The sequence below is a fragment of the Oncorhynchus keta genome, unplaced genomic scaffold (genome assembly GCF_023373465.1).
Source record: "Oncorhynchus keta strain PuntledgeMale-10-30-2019 unplaced genomic scaffold, Oket_V2 Un_contig_2867_pilon_pilon, whole genome shotgun sequence".
NCBI lineage: Eukaryota > Metazoa > Chordata > Actinopteri > Salmoniformes > Salmonidae > Oncorhynchus > Oncorhynchus keta.
In genome coordinates this window covers 20,001-44,000 of record NW_026286166.1, presented here as the reverse complement: position 1 = coordinate 44,000, position 24,000 = coordinate 20,001, and the positions used below count along the sequence as shown (strand labels likewise).

At 45.2% G+C, this 24,000-nt stretch overlaps 1 pseudogene; it reads left to right on the top strand.

Annotated features, from left to right (window-relative positions):
• LOC127923176 (protein CLEC16A-like) overlaps positions 1 to 24,000 on the top strand; it is a 106,299-nt pseudogene that overhangs the window by 63,040 nt on the left and 19,259 nt on the right.

The window sequence follows — 24,000 nt, the reverse complement described above, 5'->3', positions numbered from 1 at the left end:
GAAAGAAACAGACACCCAAACAGTTACCCAAGACAGACCATCAACAACAGCCAGAGTCTCCAGCCAAGACCCTCTCATGTTTTGTTGGAGATGTAGCCAAAAGGGACATTCTTCAGCTACATGTCCAAGACCGTATCAAGTAAACCCTTCCAGAAACCACAAATCACAACAGGCCAACACACCTAACTGTCTTCGCAGCAATGACCATCCTTCTCTGGGTGCTTTAACCAGAGCTGAAACCCCAAGAGTCACTGCCTATGCCCCCCATCGACATCCCCTTCCTTTCAGTTCATACCGCACCAACTGGTGTTACCCCTGTCCATAGGCCCATGGACAGGAAGAGCCATCTTGGATACCGGGTCATCCTACACACTGCTCAATGAGAAACTGTGGAAGGAGGTTAACGGTCCACAATACAACTTGAAGCCGTGGACAGAAGGTCCACTCTATCTGGCTGATGGTGAGGCTAGACGACCACTTGGATGGAGTGAGGTAGAGTTCCGCCTGTGTAACCGCTCTTATATGATTCCTTCTGTTATCCTACAAACCAGGAACCTTGCTTTTCCTGTCGTGTTGGGAATTGATTTCATGTACTTCAGTGGTGTCCAGATTGATATCGCACACAATTGCTACTGGTTTCCATACAATCCGAGCGAGAAGCATTTCTTCCAATCAGAAGCTATGAAGTTACATGATTGGGGTTCAAATGTGGCAGTCTTCTCTGCCATTGCTCCGGTACCACTAACCTCGATAATCCTTCTGACGATCTCCTTTACAGGCTGTGAGAAGAGCTCAGCTGGAACAGCCAGAGGAGTTAAGGCTGTTGGAACAGCTGCAGAATAATGCTGATGTATGTACTTCAAAGCTGGGACGCACCAGGCTCCTGAAGCACAAAATATTCCTTACACAGGAAATGCCGATCAAGCAAAAGCCATATCGTTTGTCCCCAGCGAAGCTAATCATCCAAAAGGGACTCATAAATGATATGTTAACCCAAGATATAATAGAACGTTCCTCCTCTCCCTGGGCTGCTCCTGTTGTCCTCATCCCAAAAAAGACTGGTGGTCTTAGATTTTGTGTGGACTATAGGAAGACCAACAATGTTTCCCAGACTGATGCCTATCCTCTTCCCACCATCCATGAGATCCTGGAGTCATTGTCTGGTGCTGTTGTGTTCACTACCCTTGATCTCAATAGTGGTTATTGGCAGGTTGAGATGGACCAGGAAAGCAAGGACAAGACTGCGTTTGTCTGTGCCGAGGGCTTGTTTTCCTTTAAGGTGATGCCCTTTGGATTAAAGAATGCCCCTGCCACTTTCCAAAGACTCATGGAGATTGCGTTAGGTGAGCTCAAAGGGAAGATCTGTTTCGCCTATCTGGACGATATAATTATCTACTCTCAGAACAGAGAAAGACACTTTCAAGATCTTCACAGTGTTGGACAAGCTAAGAGAAGCTGGTCTGACCTTAAATATGAAGAAGAGCAACTTCTGCCAAACCTCCCTGAAGTTCCTTGGCCATATTGTGTCTTTCGACGGCATTCATGTGGATCCTGAAAAGACAAAGGCTGTACAAGACTTCTGTGCCAACCACACTCAAGGCCCTTCAACGGTTCCTTGGTATGGCTGGATGGTACCATCGGTTTGTGTCGAACTTCTCCCAGGTGGCAGAACCCCTCAACGCGATGAAGCGAAAAGGAGCTAAATTCCAATGGACGGCAGAGTGCCAGACTTCCTTGAAACCCTGAAACGACATCTCGTCACACCTCCCATTTTAGGTCATCCCAACTTTGATTGCCCTTTTGTTGTTTACACTGATGCAAGTGATGTTGGACTTGGTGCTGTCCTAGTCCAACAGACTGGACTTGGCACTGAAGAAGTGCTAGCGTTCGCCAGTCGGACATTGAATGGAGCAGAACGGAACTACTCCACAACAGAGCAAGAGTGCCTTGCAGTGGTCTGGGCTTTGGAAAAGTGGAGGTACTACTTGGAGGGAAGACACTTCACTGTGGTCACTGACCATTCCTCCCTTGTGTGGGTGTTCAAGACCAACAAACCAAGCACCAGACTCATAAGATGGGCTCTACGGTTGCAAGAGTTCACATTTGCAGTGGAATACAGGAAAGGAAAATACAACACTGTTCCAGATGCCTTGTCCAGAGCTCCTACTTGTGATAACGGTGGCCCTGATCTTACATGTGCTACTGTCCTGTCAAGCAGTCGAGACTCGCCCAAACGGACTTTCCCATCTCTGATGAGGCCATATGGAAAGCTCAACAGGATGATCCAGAAGTACAGGCTTTGTACCAGACTATCCTGGAAGATGGAGAAAAGATGGTCAATCCTACCACAAAGCTGACCATCATTGAAGATAAAGTCTACCGAGTCGTACAACTACCTCACAGAACACTCTACCAAATGTACATACCGGACACTCTACGCCTACAACTGCTTCAACATTTCCATGAAGACCCATTAGCTGGTCATTTGGGCAGGTTCAAAACCTACAAGCGGTTGCAAGCGTTACTCTACTGGCCACATCTGAGCATGGATGTGAAGTCACACATCCGAAATTGTCAGGTTTGTCAGATGTACAAACCAGAAGGTAGAAAGCCTGCTGGCAAGTTGCAGCAAACGGTGGTTACCCGACCTTGGGAAATGTTAGAGTGGATTTGATGGGTCCATTTCCTAGAAGCTCCAATCAGAATGTGTACATGCTTGTTTTTGTTGATTATTATTCAAAGTGGGTGGAGCTCTTTTCCCTGCGTCAGGCCACAGCGAGGACCGTCTCTAACATCCTTACGAAAGAGATCCTGACTCGCTGGGGAGTGCCTGATTACATCCTGTCTGATCGAGGTTCCCAATTTGTCTCTGATCTCTTTGAGGAGACCTGCCAAAGATGGAACCTGAGACAGAAGTTGACCACGGCCTATCACCCACAGACCAATCTCACTGAGAGAGTAAATCGAACCTTGAAGACAATGATTGCTTCCTATGTAGGGACCCAGCACAAACACTGGGACAAGCACCTTCACGAGTTTCGATTTGCCCTGAATTCTGCGGTGCAAGAGTCCACTGGAGTCACACCTGCAGAGCTGAACCTAAGTCGTCCTCTCCGAGGACCCTTGGATATGGTGCTACAGCCCCAGCAGCTTACTCCAGACGCTGCTTGCTATGACCAGGTAGGCCATCTCCATGACTTGAGAGCTCTTGTCTCAAAGAACATGATCCAGGCTCGACTCAAGCAGAAGAGAAATTATGATAAGAACAGACGAGACATGCAGTTCCAGCTTCGTGATCGGGTGTGGCTTCGCTCTCATCCTTACTCGAAAGCTGAACAATTCTTCTCGGCCAAGCTCGCTCCTAAATGGCAAGGACCATATAGGATTGTGGAGCAGATGGGCCCTTGAACTACCGAGTGGTGAAAGAGGACACAGGTGAAGATATGCGCATCGTCCATGTCTCACGCCTTAAGGCCTGTTACCCCTCGGCTGAGGAATTGAGGCGATTGAGCGCCGCAAGGTCCTGGATATCTTTGAAGAGGATAGTGAGGATACTTTTCTCGGATTCCCAGACCCAGAAGTCTCGCACCTTAAGGCCTGTGACTCCTCAGCTGAGGAGCGTGAGCTCCAAAAAGTAATGAATATTTTTGTAGAGGAAAGTGATGAGGAGACCTTTCTCGGTTTCCCGACCAAGATGTGCCTTCCAGGGCAATGGTCGGCTTTTTCCAGGGGAGGGGTGTGTGACGGCCCTGAATTTTTCTGAACCGTCTCAGTGCAGCTCCTTCCAATAGGGCGCTTTCCCTTTAATTCCCAATTAAATAGCCAGCATCAGCTGCACGAAAGGGGGGTTGTGATGGAGACGTGCATGAGGATGTGTTCAACCCTCAGTTCCGAAGCTTCTCTATTCCGTTTGTTTTGTTGCCGTTAAACGTGTGTTTTGTAGCCTAAGAGAGTTTACCCAGGATCGGATCCACTCATCGCGTCCCTGGACTACACCTCTCCGTTCTCCGCTGGAGATCTATTGGCGGATTGGATTGTCTGACTGACCGACTGACTACCACCTTTTTGTATACGGTATTTCATTTGTTTGGATGTGATGTATACTGTGATTTGTGTAGTTAGTGGTAGTTGAGGACTTAATTAAGAGTTGATCCGCTTTAAGGTTCTGTGGTAAAGTAATTGTTATATTGATTGTATGTTTAATACTGGGTTTACGCTACACGGAATGAACGGACAAACATCGCGTGACAAAAGTCACTTGAGTTCACTGAACTCCTTTACCGGGCAGGACTCTTTAGGCCCGAGGTACAGGACATTTCGGGAGGAACCAGAACTCATTGTGATATTATTATATGTGTGTGTGTGTAATCATTGTTGTTGCTAATACAACCCACGCAACAGAATATAGTTGTTTTTGAAGTTCTTTTCAATGTTTTAAGGGTTTATGAAAAGTTTATTTCCATCCTGACTTTTACATACGTCCTTTGTATTGGTGTAGACTTGACGGACCAGATGGGACTCATTCCCACCCAAACTAAAAGGAGAAACCAATGTTTTCTCTGGTAGGCACAACCTACCTGGCACCCCTATAAATAATAACCTCAAGTCAAAACCGTTACAACACACACACACACACACACACTGAGACACCTACTGCCCTGTGGAGGAGTAGAGAAGACCAGACGTGTAACACACACACACACACACACACACGCTGAGACACACCTACTGACCTGGGAGGGATGTTCTGTACCTACTGACCTGGGGAGGGATGTTCTGTACCTACTGACCTGGGGAGGGATGTCCTGTACCACCTACTGACCTGGGGAGGGATGTTCTGTACCTACTGACCTGGGGAGGGATGTCCTGTACCACCTACTGACCTGGGGAGGGATGTTCTGTACCTACTGACCTGGGGAGGGATGTCCTGTACCACCTACTGACCTGGGGAGGGATGTTCTGTACCTACTGACCTGGGGAGGGATGTCCTGTACCACCTACTGACCTGGGGAGGGATGTTCTGTACCTACTGACCTGGGGAGGGATGTCCTGTACCTACTGACCTGGGGAGGGATGTCCTGTACCTACTGACCTGGGGAGGGATGTCCTGTACCACCTACTGACCTGGGGAGGGATGTCCTGTACCACCTACTGACCTGGGGAGGGATGTTCTGTACCTACTGACCTGGGGAGGGATGTCCTGTACCTACTGACCTGGGGAGGGATGTCCTGTACCACCTACTGACCTGGGGAGGGATGTTCTGTACCTACTGACCTGGGGAGGGATGTTCTGTACCTACTGACCTGGGGAGGGATGTTCTGTACCACCTACTGACCTGGGGAGGGATGTTCTGTACCTACTGACCTGGGGAGGGATGTCCTGTACCACCTACTGACCTGGGGAGGGATGTTCTGTACCTACTGACCTGGGGAGGGATGTTCTGTACCTACTGACCTGGGGAGGGATGTCCTGTACCACCTACTGACCTGGGGAGGGATGTTCTGTACCTACTGACCTGGGGAGGGATGTTCTGTACCTACTGACCTGGGGAGGGATGTTCTGTACCTACTGACCTGGGGAGGGATGTTCTGTACCTACTGACCTGGGGAGGGATGTTCTGTACCTTCTGACCTGGGGAGGGATGTTCTGTACCTACTGACCTGGGGAGGGATGTCCTGTACCACCTACTGACCTGGGGAGGGATGTTCTGTACCTACTGACCTGGGGAGGGATGTTCTGTACCTTCTGACCTGGGGAGGGATGTTCTGTACCTACTGACCTGGGGAGGGATGTCCTGTACCACCTACTGACCTGGGGAGGGATGTTCTGTACCTACTGACCTGGGGAGGGATGTTCTGTACCTAGTGACCTGGGGAGGGATGTTCTGTACCTACTGACCTGGGGAGGGATGTTCTGTACCTACTGACCTGGGGAGGGATGTTCTGTACCTACTGACCTGGGGAGGGATGTTCTGTACCTACTGACCTGGGGAGGGATGTTCTGTACCACCTACTGACCTGGGGATGGATGTTCTGTACCTACAGACCTGGGGAGGGATGTTCTGTACCAAGTGAGACACCACTCTGTGTGTCGTATGTTGGTGACCGGTGTTATTCTCCCTCTACAGGCCATCCGTGTGTTCTTCATGCTGAGATCATTATCTCTTCAGCTGCAGGGAGAACCAGAGACGCAGCTTCCTCTCACTCGCTCTGAAGACCTTATCAAGACCGACGATGTTCTGGACCTAAGTAAGACTGTGTGTGTGTGTGTGTGTGTGTGTGTGTGTGTGTGTGTGTGTGTGTGTGTGTGTGTGTGTGTGTGTTCTGACTGACCATGCTCTTGACCTCATCAAGACTGACTGTGTTCTAGACCTCAAGACTGACTGTGTTCTAGACCTCAAGACTGACTGTGTTCTAGACCTCAAGACTGACTGTGTTCTAGACCTCAAGACTGACTGTGTTCTAGACCTCAAGACTGACTATGTTCTAGACCTCAAGACTGACTGTGTTCTAGACCTCAAGACTGACTGTGTTCTAGACCTCAAGACTGACTGTGTTCTAGACCTCAAGACTGACTGTGTTCTAGACCTCAAGACTGACTGTGTTCTCGACCTCAAGACTGACTGTGTTCTAGACCTCAAGACTGACTGTGTTCTCGACCTCAAGACTGACTGTGTTCTCGACCTCAAGACTGACTGTGTTCTCGACCTCAAGACTGACTGTGTTCTCGACCTCAAGACTGACTGTGTTCTCGACCTCGTCAAGACCGAACGTGTTCTAGACCTCGTCAAGACTGAACGTGTTCTAGACCTCGTCGAGACTGACCGTGTTCTAGACCTCGTCGAGACTGACCGTGTTCTAGACCTCGTCGAGACCGACCGTGTTCTAGACCTCGTCGAGACTGACCGTGTTCTAGACCTCGTCGAGACTGACCGTGTTCTAGAACTCGTCGAGACTGACCGTGTTCTAGACCTCATCAAGACTGACCATGTTCTAGACCTCACCGAGACTGACCGTGTTCGAGACCTCACTGAGACTGATCATGTTCTAGACCTCACTGAGACTGACCATGTTCTAGACCTCACTGAGACGGACCGTGTTCTAGACCTCACTGAGACTGACCGTGTTCGAGACCTCACTGAGACTGACCGTGTTCTAGACGTCACTGAGACTGACCGTGTTCTAGACCTCACTGAGACGGACCATGTTCTAGACCTCACTGAGACTGACCGTGTTCTAGACCTCACTGAGACTGACCGTGTTCTAGACCTCACTGAGACTGACCGTGTTCTAGACCTCACTGAGACTGACCGTGTTCGAGACCTCACTGAGACTGACCATGTTCTAGACCTCACTGAGACTGACCGTGTTCTGGACCTCACTGAGACTGACCGTGTTTGAGACCTCACTGAGACTGACCGTGTTTGAGACCTCACTGAGACTGACCGTGTTCTGGACCTCACTGAGACTGACCATGTTCTAGACCTCACTGAGACTGACCATGTTCTAGACATCTCTCTCTGTAGATAACAGTGATCTGATATCCTGTATGGTTGTGTTGTGGTCTCTCTCTCTGTAGATAACAGTGATCTGATAGCCTGTATGGTTGTGTTGTGGTCTCTCTGTAGATAACAGTGATCTGATAGCCTGTATGGTTGTGTTGTGGTCTCTCTCTCTGTAGATAATAGTGATCTGATAGCCTGTATGGTTGTGTTGTGGTCTCTCTCTGTAGATAACAGTGATCTGATAGCCTGTATGGTTGTGTTGTGGTCTCTCTCTGTAGATAACAGTGATCTGATAGCCTGTATGGTTGTGTTGTGGTCTCTCTGTAGATAACAGTGATCTGATAGCCTGTATGGTTGTGTTGTGGTCTCTCTCTCTCTGTAGATAACAGTGATCTGATAGCCTGTATGGTTGTGTTGTGGTCTCTCTGTAGATAACAGTTATCTGATAGCCTGTATGGTTGTGTTGTGGTCTCTCTCTCTGTAGATAACAGTGATCTGATAGCCTGTACGGTTGTGTTGTGGTCTCTCTCTCTCTGTAGATAACAGTGATCTGATAGCCTGTATGGTTGTGTTGTGGTCTCTCTGTAGATAACAGTTATCTGATAGCCTGTATGGTTGTGTTGTGGTCTCTCTCTCTCTGTAGATAACAGTGATCTGATAGCCTGTACGGTTGTGTTGTGGTCTCTCTCTCTGTAGATAACAGTGATCTGATAGCCTGTATGGTTGTGTTGTGGTCTCTCTCTCTGTAGATAACAGTGATCTGATAGCCTGTATGGTTGTGTTGTGGTCTCTCTCTCTGTAGATAACAGTGATCTGATAGCCTGTATGGTTGTGTTGTGGTCTCTCTCTCTCTGTAGATACCAGTGATCTGATAGCCTGTACGGTTGTGTTGTGGTCTCCCCTCTCTCTGTAGATAACAGTGATCTGATAGCCTGTATGGTTGTGTTGTGGTCTCTCTGTAGATAACAGTGATCTGATAGCCTGTATGGTTGTGTTGTGGTCTCTCTGTAGATAACAGTGATCTGATAGCCTGTATGGTTGTGTTGTGGTCTCTCTCTCTCTGTAGATAACAGTGATCTGATAGCCTGTATGGTTGTGTTGTGGTCTCTCTCTGTAGATAAGTGATCTGATAGCCTGTATGGTTGTGTTGTGGTCTCTCTCTCTCTGTAGATAACAGTGATCTGATAGCCTGTATGGTTGTGTTGTGGTCTCTCTCTGTAGATAACAGTGATCTGATAGCCTGTATGGTTGTGTTGTGGTCTCTCTCTGTAGATAATAGTGATCTGATAGCCTGTATGGTTGTGTTGTGGTCTCTCTGTAGATAACAGTGATCTGATAGCCTGTATGGTTGTGTTGTGGTCTCTCTCTCTCTGTAGATAACAGTGATCTGATAGCCTGTATGGTTGTGTTGTGGTCTCTCTGTAGATAACAGTTATCTGATAGCCTGTATGGTTGTGTTGTGGTCTCTCTCTCTCTGTAGATAACAGTGATCTGATAGCCTGTACGGTTGTGTTGTGGTCTCTCTCTCTCTGTAGATAACAGTGATCTGATAGCCTGTATGGTTGTGTTGTGGTCTCTCTGTAGATAACAGTTATCTGATAGCCTGTATGGTTGTGTTGTGGTCTCTCTCTCTCTGTAGATAACAGTGATCTGATAGCCTGTACGGTTGTGTTGTGGTCTCTCTCTCTGTAGATAACAGTGATCTGATAGCCTGTATGGTTGTGTTGTGGTCTCTCTCTCTGTAGATAACAGTGATCTGATAGCCTGTATGGTTGTGTTGTGGTCTCTCTCTCTCTGTAGATAACAGTGATCTGATAGCCTGTATGGTTGTGTTGTGGTCTCTCTCTCTCTGTAGATAACAGTGATCTGATAGCCTGTATGGTTGTGTTGTGGTCTCTCTCTCTGTAGATAACAGTGATCTGATAGCCTGTATGGTTGTGTTGTGGTCTCTCTCTGTAGATAACAGTGATCTGATAGCCTGTATGGTTGTGTTGTGGTCTCTCTGTAGATAATAGTGATCTGATAGCCTGTATGGTTGTGTTGTGGTCTCTCTCTCTCTGTAGATAACAGTGATCTGATAGCCTGTATGGTTGTGTTGTGGTCTCTCTGTAGATAACAGTTATCTGATAGCCTGTATGGTTGTGTTGTGGTCTCTCTCTCTCTGTAGATAACAGTGATCTGATAGCCTGTACGGTTGTGTTGTGGTCTCTCTCTCTCTGTAGATAACAGTGATCTGATAGCCTGTATGGTTGTGTTGTGGTCTCTCTGTAGATAACAGTTATCTGATAGCCTGTATGGTTGTGTTGTGGTCTCTCTCTCTCTGTAGATAACAGTGATCTGATAGCCTGTACGGTTGTGTTGTGGTCTCTCTCTGTAGATAACAGTGATCTGATAGCCTGTATGGTTGTGTTGTGGTCTCTCTCTCTGTAGATAACAGTGATCTGATAGCCTGTATGGTTGTGTTGTGGTCTCTCTCTCTCTGTAGATAACAGTGATCTGATAGCCTGTATGGTTGTGTTGTGGTCTCTCTCTCTGTAGATAACAGTGATCTGATAGCCTGTATGGTTGTGTTGTGGTCTCTCTCTCTCTGTAGATAACAGTGATCTGATAGCCTGTATGGTTGTGTTGTGGTCTCTCTCTGTAGATAACAGTGATCTGATAGCCTGTATGGTTGTGTTGTGGTCTCTCTGTAGATAATAGTGATCTGATAGCCTGTATGGTTGTGTTGTGGTCTCTCTGTAGATAACAGTGATCTGATAGCCTGTATGGTTGTGTTGTGGTCTCTCTCTGTAGATAATAGTGATCTGATAGCCTGTATGGTTGTGTTGTGGTCTCTCTGTAGATAACAGTGATCTGATAGCCTGTATGGTTGTGTTGTGGTCTCTCTCTCTCTCTGTAGATAACAGTGATCTGATAGCCTGTACGGTTGTGTTGTGGTCTCTCTCTCTCTGTAGATAACAGTGATCTGATAGCCTGTATGGTTGTGTTGTGGTCTCTCTGTAGATAACAGTTATCTGATAGCCTGTATGGTTGTGTTGTGGTCTCTCTCTCTCTGTAGATAACAGTGATCTGATAGCCTGTACAGTTGTGTTGTGGTCTCTCTCTCTGTAGATAACAGTGATCTGATAGCCTGTATGGTTGTGTTGTGGTCTCTCTCTCTGTAGATAACAGTGATCTGATAGCCTGTATGGTTGTGTTGTGGTCTCTCTCTCTGTAGATAACAGTGATCTGATAGCCTGTATGGTTGTGTTGTGGTCTCTCTCTCTCTGTAGATAACAGTGATCTGATAGCCTGTATGGTTGTGTTGTGGTCTCTCTCTCTGTAGATAACAGTGATCTGATAGCCTGTATGGTTGTGTTGTGGTCTCTCTCTGTAGATAACAGTGATCTGATAGCCTGTATGGTTGTGTTGTGGTCTCTCTGTAGATAATAGTGATCTGATAGCCTGTATGGTTGTGTTGTGGTCTCTCTGTAGATAACAGTGATCTGATAGCCTGTATGGTTGTGTTGTGGTCTCTCTCTGTAGATAATAGTGATCTGATAGCCTGTATGGTTGTGTTGTGGTCTCTCTGTAGATAACAGTGATCTGATAGCCTGTATGGTTGTGTTGTGGTCTCTCTCTCTCTGTAGATAACAGTGATCTGATAGCCTGTATGGTTGTGTTGTGGTCTCTCTGTAGATAATAGTGATCTGATAGCCTGTATGGTTGTGTTGTGGTCTCTCTGTAGATAACAGTGATCTGATAGCCTGTATGGTTGTGTTGTGGTCTCTCTCTCTGTAGATAACAGTGATCTGATAGCCTGTATGGTTGTGTTGTGGTCTCTCTGTAGATAACAGTTATCTGATAGCCTGTGTGGTTGTGTTGTGGTCTCTCTCTGTAGATAAGTGATCTGATAGCCTGTATGGTTGTGTTGTGGTCTCTCTCTCTCTGTAGATAACAGTGATCTGATAGCCTGTATGGTTGTGTTGTGGTCTCTCTCTGTAGATAACAGTGATCTGATAGCCTGTATGGTTGTGTTGTGGTCTCTCTCTGTAGATAATAGTGATCTGATAGCCTGTATGGTTGTGTTGTGGTCTCTCTGTAGATAACAGTGATCTGATAGCCTGTATGGTTGTGTTGTGGTCTCTCTCTCTCTGTAGATAACAGTGATCTGATAGCCTGTATGGTTGTGTTGTGGTCTCTCTGTAGATAATAGTGATCTGATAGCCTGTATGGTTGTGTTGTGGTCTCTCTGTAGATAACAGTGATCTGATAGCCTGTATGGTTGTGTTGTGGTCTCTCTCTGTAGATAATAGTGATCTGATAGCCTGTATGGTTGTGTTGTGGTCTCTCTGTAGATAACAGTGATCTGATAGCCTGTATGGTTGTGTTGTGGTCTCTCTCTCTCTGTAGATAACAGTGATCTGATAGCCTGTATGGTTGTGTTGTGGTCTCTCTGTAGATAATAGTGATCTGATAGCCTGTATGGTTGTGTTGTGGTCTCTCTGTAGATAACAGTGATCTGATAGCCTGTATGGTTGTGTTGTGGTCTCTCTCTCTGTAGATAACAGTGATCTGATAGCCTGTATGGTTGTGTTGTGGTCTCTCTGTAGATAACAGTTATCTGATAGCCTGTGTGGTTGTGTTGTGGTCTCTCTGTAGATAACAGTGATCTGATAGCCTGTGTGGTTGTGTTGTGGTCTCTCTGTAGATAACAGTGATCTGATAGCCTGTATGGTTGTGTTGTGGTCTCTCTCTCTCTGTAGATACCAGTGATCTGATAGCCTGTACGGTTGTGTTGTGGTCTCCCTCTCTCTGTAGATAACAGTGATCTGATAGCCTGTATGGTTGTGTTGTGGTCTCTCTGTAGATAACAGTGATCTGATAGCCTGTATGGTTGTGTTGTGGTCTCTCTGTAGATAACAGTGATCTTATAGCCTGTATGGTTGTGTTGTGGTCTCTCTCTCTGTAGATAACAGTGATCTGATAGCCTGTATGGTTGTGTTGTGGTCTCTCTCTCTGTAGATAACAGTGATCTGATAGCCTGTATGGTTGTGTTGTGGTCTCTCTCTGTAGATAACAGTGATCTGATAGCCTGTATGGTTGTGTTGTGGTCTCTCTCTGTAGATAACAGTGATCTGATAGCCTGTATGGTTGTGTTGTGGTCTCTCTGTAGATAACAGTGATCTGATAGCCTGTATGGTTGTGTTGTGGTCTCTCTCTCTGTAGATAACAGTGATCTGATAGCCTATATGGTTATGTTGTGGTCTCTCTCTCTCTGTAGATAACAGTGATCTGATAGCCTGTATGGTTGTGTTGTGGTCTCTCTCTCTGTAGATAACAGTGATCTGATAGCCTGTATGGTTGTGTTGTGGTCTCTCTCTCTGTAGATAACAGTGATCTGATAGCCTGTATGGTTGTGTTGTGGTCTCTCTCTCTCTCTGTAGATAACAGTGATCTGATAGCCTGTATGGTTGTGTTGTGGTCTCTCTCTCTCTGTAGATAACAGTGATCTGATAGCCTGTATGGTTGTGTTGTGGTCTCTCTCTCTGTAGATAACAGTGATCTGATAGCCTGTATGGTTGTGTTGTGGTCTCTCTCTCTGTAGATAACAGTGATCTGATAGCCTGTATGGTTGTGTTGTGGTCTCTCTCTCTCTGTAGATAACAGTGATCTGATAGCCTGTATGGTTGTGTTGTGGTCTCTCTCTCTGTAGATAACAGTGATCTGATAGCCTGTATGGTTGTGTTGTGGTCTCTCTCTCTCTGTAGATAACAGCGATCTGATAGCCTGTACGGTTGTGTTGTGGTCTCTCTCTCTGTAGATAACAGTGATCTGATAGCCTGTATGGTTGTGTTGTGGTCTCTCTGTAGATAACAGTGATCTGATAGCCTGTATGGTTGTGTTGTGGTCTCTCTGTAGATACCAGTGATCTGATAGCCTGTATGGTTGTGTTGTGGTCTCTCTCTCTCTGTAGATAACAGTGATCTGATAGCCTGTATGGTTGTGTTGTGGTCTCCCTCTCTCTGTAGATAACAGTGATCTGATAGCCTGTATGGTTGTGTTGTGGTCTCTCTATAGATAACAGTGATCTGATAGCCTGTATGGTTGTGTTGTGGTCTCTCTCTCTCTGTAGATAACAGTGATCTGATAGCCTGTATGGTTGTGTTGTGGTCTCTCTATAGATAACAGTGATCTGATAGCCTGTATGGTTGTGTTGTGGTCTCTCTCTGTAGATAACAGTGATCTGATAGCCTGTATGGTTGTGTTGTGGTCTCTCTGTAGATAACAGTTATCTGATAGCCTGTGTGGTTGTGTTGTGGTCTCTCTGTAGATAACAGTGATCTGATAGCCTGTGTGGTTGTGTTGTGGTCTCTCTGTAGATAACAGTGATCTGATAGCCTGTATGGTTGTGTTGTGGTCTCTCTGTAGATAACAGTGATCTGATAGCCTGTATGGTTGTGTTGTGGTCTCTCTCTCTCTGTAGATACCAGTGATCTGATAGCCTGTACGGTTGTGTTGTGGTCTCCTCTCTCTGTAGATAACAGTGATCTGATAGCCTGTATGGTTGTGTTGTGGTCTCTCTGTAGATAACAGTGATCTGATAGCCTGTATGGTTGTGTTGTGGTCTCTCTGTAGATAACAGTGATCTGATAGCCTGTATGGTTGTGTTGTGGTCTCTCTCTGTAGATAACAGTGATCTGATAGCCTGTATGGTTGTGTTGTGGTCTCTCTCTCTGTAGATAACAGTGATCTGATAGCCTGTATGGTTGTGTTGTGGTCTCTCTCTGTAGATAACAGTGATCTGATAGCCTGTATGGTTGTGTTGTGGTCTCTCTGTAGATAATAGTGATCTGATAGCCTGTATGGTTGTGTTGTGGTCTCTCTGTAGATAACAGTGATCTGATAGCCTGTATGGTTGTGTTGTGGTCTCTCTCTGTAGATAACAGTGATCTGATAGCCTGTATGGTTGTGTTGTGGTCTCTCTCTCTCTGTAGATAACAGTGATCTGATAGCCTATATGGTTATGTTGTGGTCTCTCTCTCTCTGTAGATAACAGTGATCTGATAGCCTGTATGGTTGTGTTGTGGTCTCTCTCTCTGTAGATAACAGTGATCTGATAGCCTGTATGGTTGTGTTGTGGTCTCTCTCTCTCTCTGTAGATAACAGTGATCTGATAGCCTGTATGGTTGTGTTGTGGTCTCTCTCTCTCTGTAGATAACAGTGATCTGATAGCCTGTATGGTTGTGTTGTGGTCTCTCTCTCTGTAGATAACAGTGATCTGATAGCCTGTATGGTTGTGTTGTGGTCTCTCTCTCTGTAGATAACAGTGATCTGATAGCCTGTATGGTTGTGTTGTGGTCTCTCTCTCTCTGTAGATAACAGTGATCTGATAGCCTGTATGGTTGTGTTGTGGTCTCTCTCTCTCTCTGTAGATAACAGTGATCTGATAGCCTGTATGTTTGTGTTGTGGTCTCCCTCTCTCTGTAGATAACAGTGATCTGATAGCCTGTATGGTTGTGTTGTGGTCTCTCTATAGATAACAGTGATCTGATAGCCTGTATGGTTGTGTTGTGGTCTCTCTCTCTCTCTGTAGATAACAGTGATCTGATAGCCTGTATGGTTGTGTTGTGGTCTCCTCTCTCTGTAGATAACAGTGATCTGATAGCCTGTATGGTTGTGTTGTGGTCTCTCTCTCTGTAGATAACAGTGATCTGATAGCCTGTATGGTTGTGTTGTGGTCTCTCTGTAGATAATAGTGATCTGATAGCCTGTATGGTTGTGTTGTGGTCTCTCTGTAGATAACAGTGATCTGATAGCCTGTATGGTTGTGTTGTGGTCTCTCTCTCTGTAGATAACAGTGATCTGATAGCCTGTATGGTTGTGTTGTGGTCTCTCTGTAGATAACAGTTATCTGATAGCCTGTGTGGTTGTGTTGTGGTCTCTCTCTGTAGATAAGTGATCTGATAGCCTGTATGGTTGTGTTGTGGTCTCTCTCTGTAGATAACAGTGATCTGATAGCCTGTATGGTTGTGTTGTGGTCTCTCTCTGTAGATAACAGTGATCTGATAGCCTGTATGGTTGTGTTGTGGTCTCTCTCTGTAGATAATAGTGATCTGATAGCCTGTATGGTTGTGTTGTGGTCTCTCTGTAGATAACAGTGATCTGATAGCCTGTATGGTTGTGTTGTGGTCTCTCTCTCTGTAGATAACAGTGATCTGATAGCCTGTATGGTTGTGTTGTGGTCTCTCTGTAGATAATAGTGATCTGATAGCCTGTATGGTTGTGTTGTGGTCTCTCTGTAGATAACAGTGATCTGATAGCCTGTATGGTTGTGTTGTGGTCTCTCTCTGTAGATAATAGTGATCTGATAGCCTGTATGGTTGTGTTGTGGTCTCTCTGTAGATAACAGTGATCTGATAGCCTGTATGGTTGTGTTGTGGTCTCTCTCTCTGTAGATAACAGTGATCTGATAGCCTGTATGGTTGTGTTGTGGTCTCTCTGTAGATAATAGTGATCTGATAGCCTGTATGGTTGTGTTGTGGTCTCTCTGTAGATAACAGTGATCTGATAGCCTGTATGGTTGTGTTGTGGTCTCTCTCTCTGTAGATAACAGTGATCTGATAGCCTGTATGGTTGTGTTGTGGTCTCTCTGTAGATAACAGTTATCTGATAGCCTGTGTGGTTGTGTTGTGGTCTCTCTGTAGATAACAGTGATCTGATAGCCTGTGTGGTTGTGTTGTGGTCTCTCTGTAGATAACAGTGATCTGATAGCCTGTATGGTTGTGTTGTGGTCTCTCTCTCTCTGTAGATACCAGTGATCTGATAGCCTGTACGGTTGTGTTGTGGTCTCCTCTCTCTGTAGATAACAGTGATCTGATAGCCTGTATGGTTGTGTTGTGGTCTCTCTGTAGATAACAGTGATCTGATAGCCTGTATGGTTGTGTTGTGGTCTCTCTGTAGATAACAGTGATCTTATAGCCTGTATGGTTGTGTTGTGGTCTCTCTCTCTGTAGATAACAGTGATCTGATAGCCTGTATGGTTGTGTTGTGGTCTCTCTCTCTCTGTAGATAACAGTGATCTGATAGCCTGTATGGTTGTGTTGTGGTCTCTCTCTGTAGATAACAGTGATCTGATAGCCTGTATGGTTGTGTTGTGGTCTCTCTGTAGATAATAGTGATCTGATAGCCTGTATGGTTGTGTTGTGGTCTCTCTGTAGATAACAGTGATCTGATAGCCTGTATGGTTGTGTTGTGGTCTCTCTCTCTGTAGATAACAGTGATCTGATAGCCTGTATGGTTGTGTTGTGGTCTCTCTCTCTGTAGATAACAGTGATCTGATAGCCTGTATGGTTGTGTTGTGGTCTCTCTCTCTAGATAACAGTGATCTGATAGCCTGTATGGTTGTGTTGTGGTCTCTCTCTCTGTAGATAACAGTGATCTGATAGCCTGTATGGTTGTGTTGTGGTCTCTCTCTCTCTCTGTAGATAACAGTGATCTGATAGCCTGTATGGTTGTGTTGTGGTCTCTCTCTCTCTGTAGATAACAGTGATCTGATAGCCTGTATGGTTGTGTTGTGGTCTCTCTCTCTGTAGATAACAGTGATCTGATAGCCTGTATGGTTGTGTTGTGGTCTCTCTCTCTGTAGATAACAGTGATCTGATAGCCTGTATGGTTGTGTTGTGGTCTCTCTCTCTCTGTAGATAACAGTGATCTGATAGCCTGTATGGTTGTGTTGTGGTCTCTCTCTCTGTAGATAACAGTGATCTGATAGCCTGTATGGTTGTGTTGTGGTCTCTCTCTCTCTGTAGATAACAGTGATCTGATAGCCTGTACGGTTGTGTTGTGGTCTCTCTCTCTGTAGATAACAGTGATCTGATAGCCTGTATGGTTGTGTTGTGGTCTCTCTGTAGATAACAGTGATCTGATAGCCTGTATGGTTGTGTTGTGGTCTCTCTGTAGATACCAGTGATCTGATAGCCTGTATGGTTGTGTTGTGGTCTCTCTCTCTGTAGATAACAGTGATCTGATAGCCTGTATGGTTGTGTTGTGGTCTCCCTCTCTCTGTAGATAACAGTGATCTGATAGCCTGTATGGTTGTGTTGTGGTCTCTCTATAGATAACAGTGATCTGATAGCCTGTATGGTTGTGTTGTGGTCTCTCTCTCTCTCTCTGTAGATAACAGTGATCTGATAGCCTGTATGGTTGTGTTGTGGTCTCTCTATAGATAACAGTGATCTGATAGCCTGTATGGTTGTGTTGTGGTCTCTCTCTGTAGATAACAGTGATCTGATAGCCTGTATGGTTGTGTTGTGGTCTCTCTGTAGATAACAGTTATCTGATAGCCTGTGTGGTTGTGTTGTGGTCTCTCTGTAGATAACAGTGATCTGATAGCCTGTGTGGTTGTGTTGTGGTCTCTCTGTAGATAACAGTGATCTGATAGCCTGTATGGTTGTGTTGTGGTCTCTCTCTCTCTCTGTAGATAACAGTGATCTGATAGCCTGTATGGTTGTGTTGTGGTCTCTCTCTCTCTGTAGATACCAGTGATCTGATAGCCTGTACGGTTGTGTTGTGGTCTCCCTCTCTCTGTAGATAACAGTGATCTGATAGCCTGTATGGTTGTGTTGTGGTCTCTCTGTAGATAACAGTGATCTGATAGCCTGTATGGTTGTGTTGTGGTCTCTCTGTAGATAACAGTGATCTGATAGCCTGTATGGTTGTGTTGTGGTCTCTCTCTCTGTAGATAACAGTGATCTGATAGCCTGTATGGTTGTGTTGTGGTCTCTCTCTCTGTAGATAACAGTGATCTGATAGCCTGTATGGTTGTGTTGTGGTCTCTCTCTGTAGATAACAGTGATCTGATAGCCTGTATGGTTGTGTTGTGGTCTCTCTGTAGATAATAGTGATCTGATAGCCTGTATGGTTGTGTTGTGGTCTCTCTGTAGATAACAGTGATCTGATAGCCTGTATGGTTGTGTTGTGGTCTCTCTCTCTCTGTAGATAACAGTGATCTGATAGCCTGTATGGTTGTGTTGTGGTCTCTCTCTCTCTGTAGATAACAGTGATCTGATAGCCTGTATGGTTGTGTTGTGGTCTCTCTCTCTGTAGATAACAGTGATCTGATAGCCTGTATGGTTGTGTTGTGGTCTCTCTCTCTGTAGATAACAGTGATCTGATAGCCTGTATGGTTGTGTTGTGGTCTCTCTCTCTCTCTGTAGATAACAGTGATCTGATAGCCTGTATGGTTGTGTTGTGGTCTCTCTCTCTCTGTAGATAACAGTGATCTGATAGCCTGTATGGTTGTGTTGTGGTCTCTCTCTCTGTAGATAACAGTGATCTGATAGCCTGTATGGTTGTGTTGTGGTCTCTCTCTGTAGATAACAGTGATCTGATAGCCTGTATGGTTGTGTTGTGGTCTCTCTCTCTGTAGATAACAGTGATCTGATAGCCTGTATGGTTGTGTTGTGGTCTCTCTCTCTCTCTCTGTAGATAACAGTGATCTGATAGCCTGTATGTTTGTGTTGTGGTCTCCCTCTCTCTGTAGATAACAGTGATCTGATAGCCTGTATGGTTGTGTTGTGGTCTCTCTATAGATAACAGTGATCTGATAGCCTGTATGGTTGTGTTGTGGTCTCTCTCTCTCTCTCTGTAGATAACAGTGATCTGATAGCCTGTATGGTTGTGTTGTGGTCTCTCTCTCTCTGTAGATAACAGTGATCTGATAGCCTGTATGGTTGTGTTGTGGTCTCTCTGTAGATAACAGTGATCTGATAGCCTGTATGGTTGTGTTGTGGTCTCTCTCTGTAGATAACAGTGATCTGATAGCCTGTATGGTTGTGTTGTGGTCTCTCTGTAGATAACAGTGATCTGATAGCCTGTATGGTTGTGTTGTGGTCTCTCTCTGTAGATAACAGTGATCTGATAGCCTGTATGGTTGTGTTGTGGTCTCTCTGTAGATAACAGTGATCTGATAGCCTGTATGGTTGTGTTGTGGTCTCTCTCTCTGTAGATAATAGTGATCTGATAGCCTGTATGGTTGTGTTGTGGTCTCTCTGTAGATAACAGTGATCTGATAGCCTGTATGGTTGTGTTGTGGTCTCTCTCTGTAGATAACAGTGATCTGATAGCCTGTATGGTTGTGTTGTGGTCTCTCTCTGTAGATAATAGTGATCTGATAGCCTGTATGGTTGTGTTGTGGTCTCTCTCTGTAGATAATAGTGATCTGATAGCCTGTATGGTTGTGTTGTGGTCTCTCTATCTGTAGATAACAGTGATCTGATAGCCTGTATGGTTGTGTTGTGGTCTCTCTCTGTAGATAACAGTGATCTGATAGCCTGTATGGTTGTGTTGTGGTCTCTCTGTAGATAACAGTGATCTGATAGCCTGTATGGTTGTGTTGTGGTCTCTCTCTGTAGATAACAGTGATCTGATAGCCTGTATGGTTGTGTTGTGGTCTCTCTCTCTGTAGATAACAGTGATCTGATAGCCTGTATGGTTGTGTTGTGGTCTCTCTCTCTGTAGATAACAGTGATCTGATAGCCTGTACGGTTGTGTTGTGGTCTCCTCTCTCTGTAGATAACAGTGATCTGATAGCCTGTATGGTTGTGTTGTGGTCTCTCTCTCTCTGTAGATAACAGTGATCTGATAGCCTGTATGGTTGTGTTGTGGTCTCTCTGTAGATAATAGTGATCTGATAGCCTGTATGGTTGTGTCGTGGTCTCTCTCTCTGTAGATAACAGTGATCTGATAGCCTGTATGGTTGTGTTGTGGTCTCTCTGTAGATAACAGTGATCTGATAGCCTGTACGGTTGTGTTGTGGTCTCTCTCTCTGTAGATAACAGTGATCTGATAGCCTGTATGGTTGTGTTGTGGTCTCTCTCTGTAGATAACAGTGATCTGATAGCCTGTATGGTTGTGTTGTGGTCTCTCTCTGTAGATAACAGTGATCTGATAGCCTGTATGGTTGTGTTGTGGTCTCTCTCTCTCTGTAGATAACAGTGATCTGATAGCCTGTATGGTTGTGTTGTGGTCTCTCTGTAGATAACAGTGATCTGATAGCCTGTACAGTTGTGTTGTGGTCTCTCTCTCTGTAGATAACAGTGATCTGATAGCCTGTATGGTTGTGTTGTGGTCTCTCTCTCTGTAGATAACAGTGATCTGATAGCCTGTATGGTTGTGTTGTGGTCTCTCTGTAGATAACAGTGATCTGATAGCCTGTATGGTTGTGTTGTGGTCTCTCTGTAGATAACAGTGATCTGATAGCCTGTATGGTTGTGTTGTGGTCTCTCTCTCTCTGTAGATAACAGTGATCTGATAGCCTGTATGGTTGTGTTGTGGTCTCTCTCTCTGTAGATAACAGTGATCTGATAGCCTGTATGGTTGTGTTGTGGTCTCTCTCTCTCTGTAGATAACAGTGATCTGATAGCCTGTATGGTTGTGTTGTGGTCTCTCTCTCTCTGTAGATAACAGTGATCTGATAGCCTGTATGGTTGTGTTGTGGTCTCTCTCTCTGTAGATAACAGTGATCTGATAGCCTGTATGGTTGTGTTGTGGTCTCTCTCTCTGTAGATAACAGTGATCTGATAGCCTGTACGGTTGTGTTGTGGTCTCTCTGTAGATAACAGTGATCTGATAGCCTGTATGGTTGTGTTGTGGTCTCTCTGTAGATAACAGTGATCTGATAGCCTGTATGGTTGTGTTGTGGTCTCTCTGTAGATACCAGTGATCTGATAGCCTGTATGGTTGTGTTGTGGTCTCTCTCTCTGTAGATAACAGTGATCTGATAGCCTGTATGGTTGTGTTGTGGTCTCCCTCTCTCTGTAGATAACAGTGATCTGATAGCCTGTATGGTTGTGTTGTGGTCTCTCTATAGATAACAGTGATCTGATAGCCTGTATGGTTGTGTTGTGGTCTCTCTCTCTCTCTGTAGATAACAGTGATCTGATAGCCTGTATGGTTGTGTTGTGGTCTCTCTATAGATAACAGTGATCTGATAGCCTGTATGGTTGTGTTGTGGTCTCTCTCTCTGTAGATAACAGTGATCTGATAGCCTGTATGGTTGTGTTGTGGTCTCTCTGTAGATAACAGTTATCTGATAGCCTGTGTGGTTGTGTTGTGGTCTCTCTGTAGATAACAGTGATCTGATAGCCTGTGTGGTTGTGTTGTGGTCTCTCTGTAGATAACAGTGATCTGATAGCCTGTATGGTTGTGTTGTGGTCTCTCTCTCTCTCTGTAGATAACAGTGATCTGATAGCCTGTATGGTTGTGTTGTGGTCTCTCTCTCTCTGTAGATACCAGTGATCTGATAGCCTGTACGGTTGTGTTGTGGTCTCCCTCTCTCTGTAGATAACAGTGATCTGATAGCCTGTATGGTTGTGTTGTGGTCTCTCTGTAGATAACAGTGATCTGATAGCCTGTATGGTTGTGTTGTGGTCTCTCTGTAGATAACAGTGATCTGATAGCCTGTATGGTTGTGTTGTGGTCTCTCTCTCTGTAGATAACAGTGATCTGATAGCCTGTATGGTTGTGTTGTGGTCTCTCTCTCTCTGTAGATAACAGTGATCTGATAGCCTGTATGGTTGTGTTGTGGTCTCTCTCTGTAGATAACAGTGATCTGATAGCCTGTATGGTTGTGTTGTGGTCTCTCTGTAGATAATAGTGATCTGATAGCCTGTATGGTTGTGTTGTGGTCTCTCTGTAGATAACAGTGATCTGATAGCCTGTATGGTTGTGTTGTGGTCTCTCTCTCTCTGTAGATAACAGTGATCTGATAGCCTGTATGGTTGTGTTGTGGTCTCTCTCTCTGTAGATAACAGTGATCTGATAGCCTGTATGGTTGTGTTGTGGTCTCTCTCTCTGTAGATAACAGTGATCTGATAGCCTGTATGGTTGTGTTGTGGTCTCTCTCTCTGTAGATAACAGTGATCTGATAGCCTGTATGGTTGTGTTGTGGTCTCTCTCTCTCTCTGTAGATAACAGTGATCTGATAGCCTGTATGGTTGTGTTGTGGTCTCTCTCTCTCTGTAGATAACAGTGATCTGATAGCCTGTATGGTTGTGTTGTGGTCTCTCTCTCTGTAGATAACAGTGATCTGATAGCCTGTATGGTTGTGTTGTGGTCTCTCTCTCTGTAGATAACAGTGATCTGATAGCCTGTATGGTTGTGTTGTGGTCTCTCTCTCTGTAGATAACAGTGATCTGATAGCCTGTATGGTTGTGTTGTGGTCTCTCTCTCTCTCTCTGTAGATAACAGTGATCTGATAGCCTGTATGTTTGTGTTGTGGTCTCCCTCTCTCTGTAGATAACAGTGATCTGATAGCCTGTATGGTTGTGTTGTGGTCTCTCTATAGATAACAGTGATCTGATAGCCTGTATGGTTGTGTTGTGGTCTCTCTCTCTCTCTCTGTAGATAACAGTGATCTGATAGCCTGTATGGTTGTGTTGTGGTCTCCCTCTCTCTGTAGATAACAGTGATCTGATAGCCTGTATGGTTGTGTTGTGGTCTCTCTCTCTGTAGATAACAGTGATCTGATAGCCTGTATGGTTGTGTTGTGGTCTCTCTCTGTAGATAACAGTGATCTGATAGCCTGTATGGTTGTGTTGTGGTCTCTCTGTAGATAACAGTGATCTGATAGCCTGTATGGTTGTGTTGTGGTCTCTCTGTCTGTAGATAACAGTGATCTGATAGCCTGTATGGTTGTGTTGTGGTCTCTCTGTAGATAACAGTGATCTGATAGCCTGTATGGTTGTGTTGTGGTCTCTCTCTGTAGATAATAGTGATCTGATAGCCTGTATGGTTGTGTTGTGGTCTCTCTCTGTAGATAACAGTGATCTGATAGCCTGTATGGTTGTGTTGTGGTCTCTCTCTCTGTAGATAACAGTGATCTGATAGCCTGTATGGTTGTGTTGTGGTCTCTCTCTCTGTAGATAATAGTGATCTGATAGCCTGTATGGTTGTGTTGTGGTCTCTCTCTGTAGATAATAGTGATCTGATAGCCTGTATGGTTGTGTTGTGGTCTCTCTATCTGTAGATAACAGTGATCTGATAGCCTGTATGGTTGTGTTGTGGTCTCTCTCTGTAGATAACAGTGATCTGATAGCCTGTATGGTTGTGTTGTGGTCTCTCTCTCTCTGTAGATAACAGTGATCTGATAGCCTGTATGGTTGTGTTGTGGTCTCTCTCTCTGTAGATAACAGTGATCTGATAGCCTGTATGGTTGTGTTGTGGTCTCTCTGTAGATAACAGTGATCTGATAGCCTGTATGGTTGTGTTGTGGTCTCTCTCTGTAGATAACAGTGATCTGATAGCCTGTATGGTTGTGTTGTGGTCTCTCTCTCTGTAGATAACAGTGATCTGATAGCCTGTATGGTTGTGTTGTGGTCTCTCTCTCTGTAGATAACAGTGATCTGATAGCCTGTACGGTTGTGTTGTGGTCTCCCTCTCTCTGTAGATAACAGTGATCTGATAGCCTGTATGGTTGTGTTGTGGTCTCTCTCTCTCTGTAGATAACAGTGAT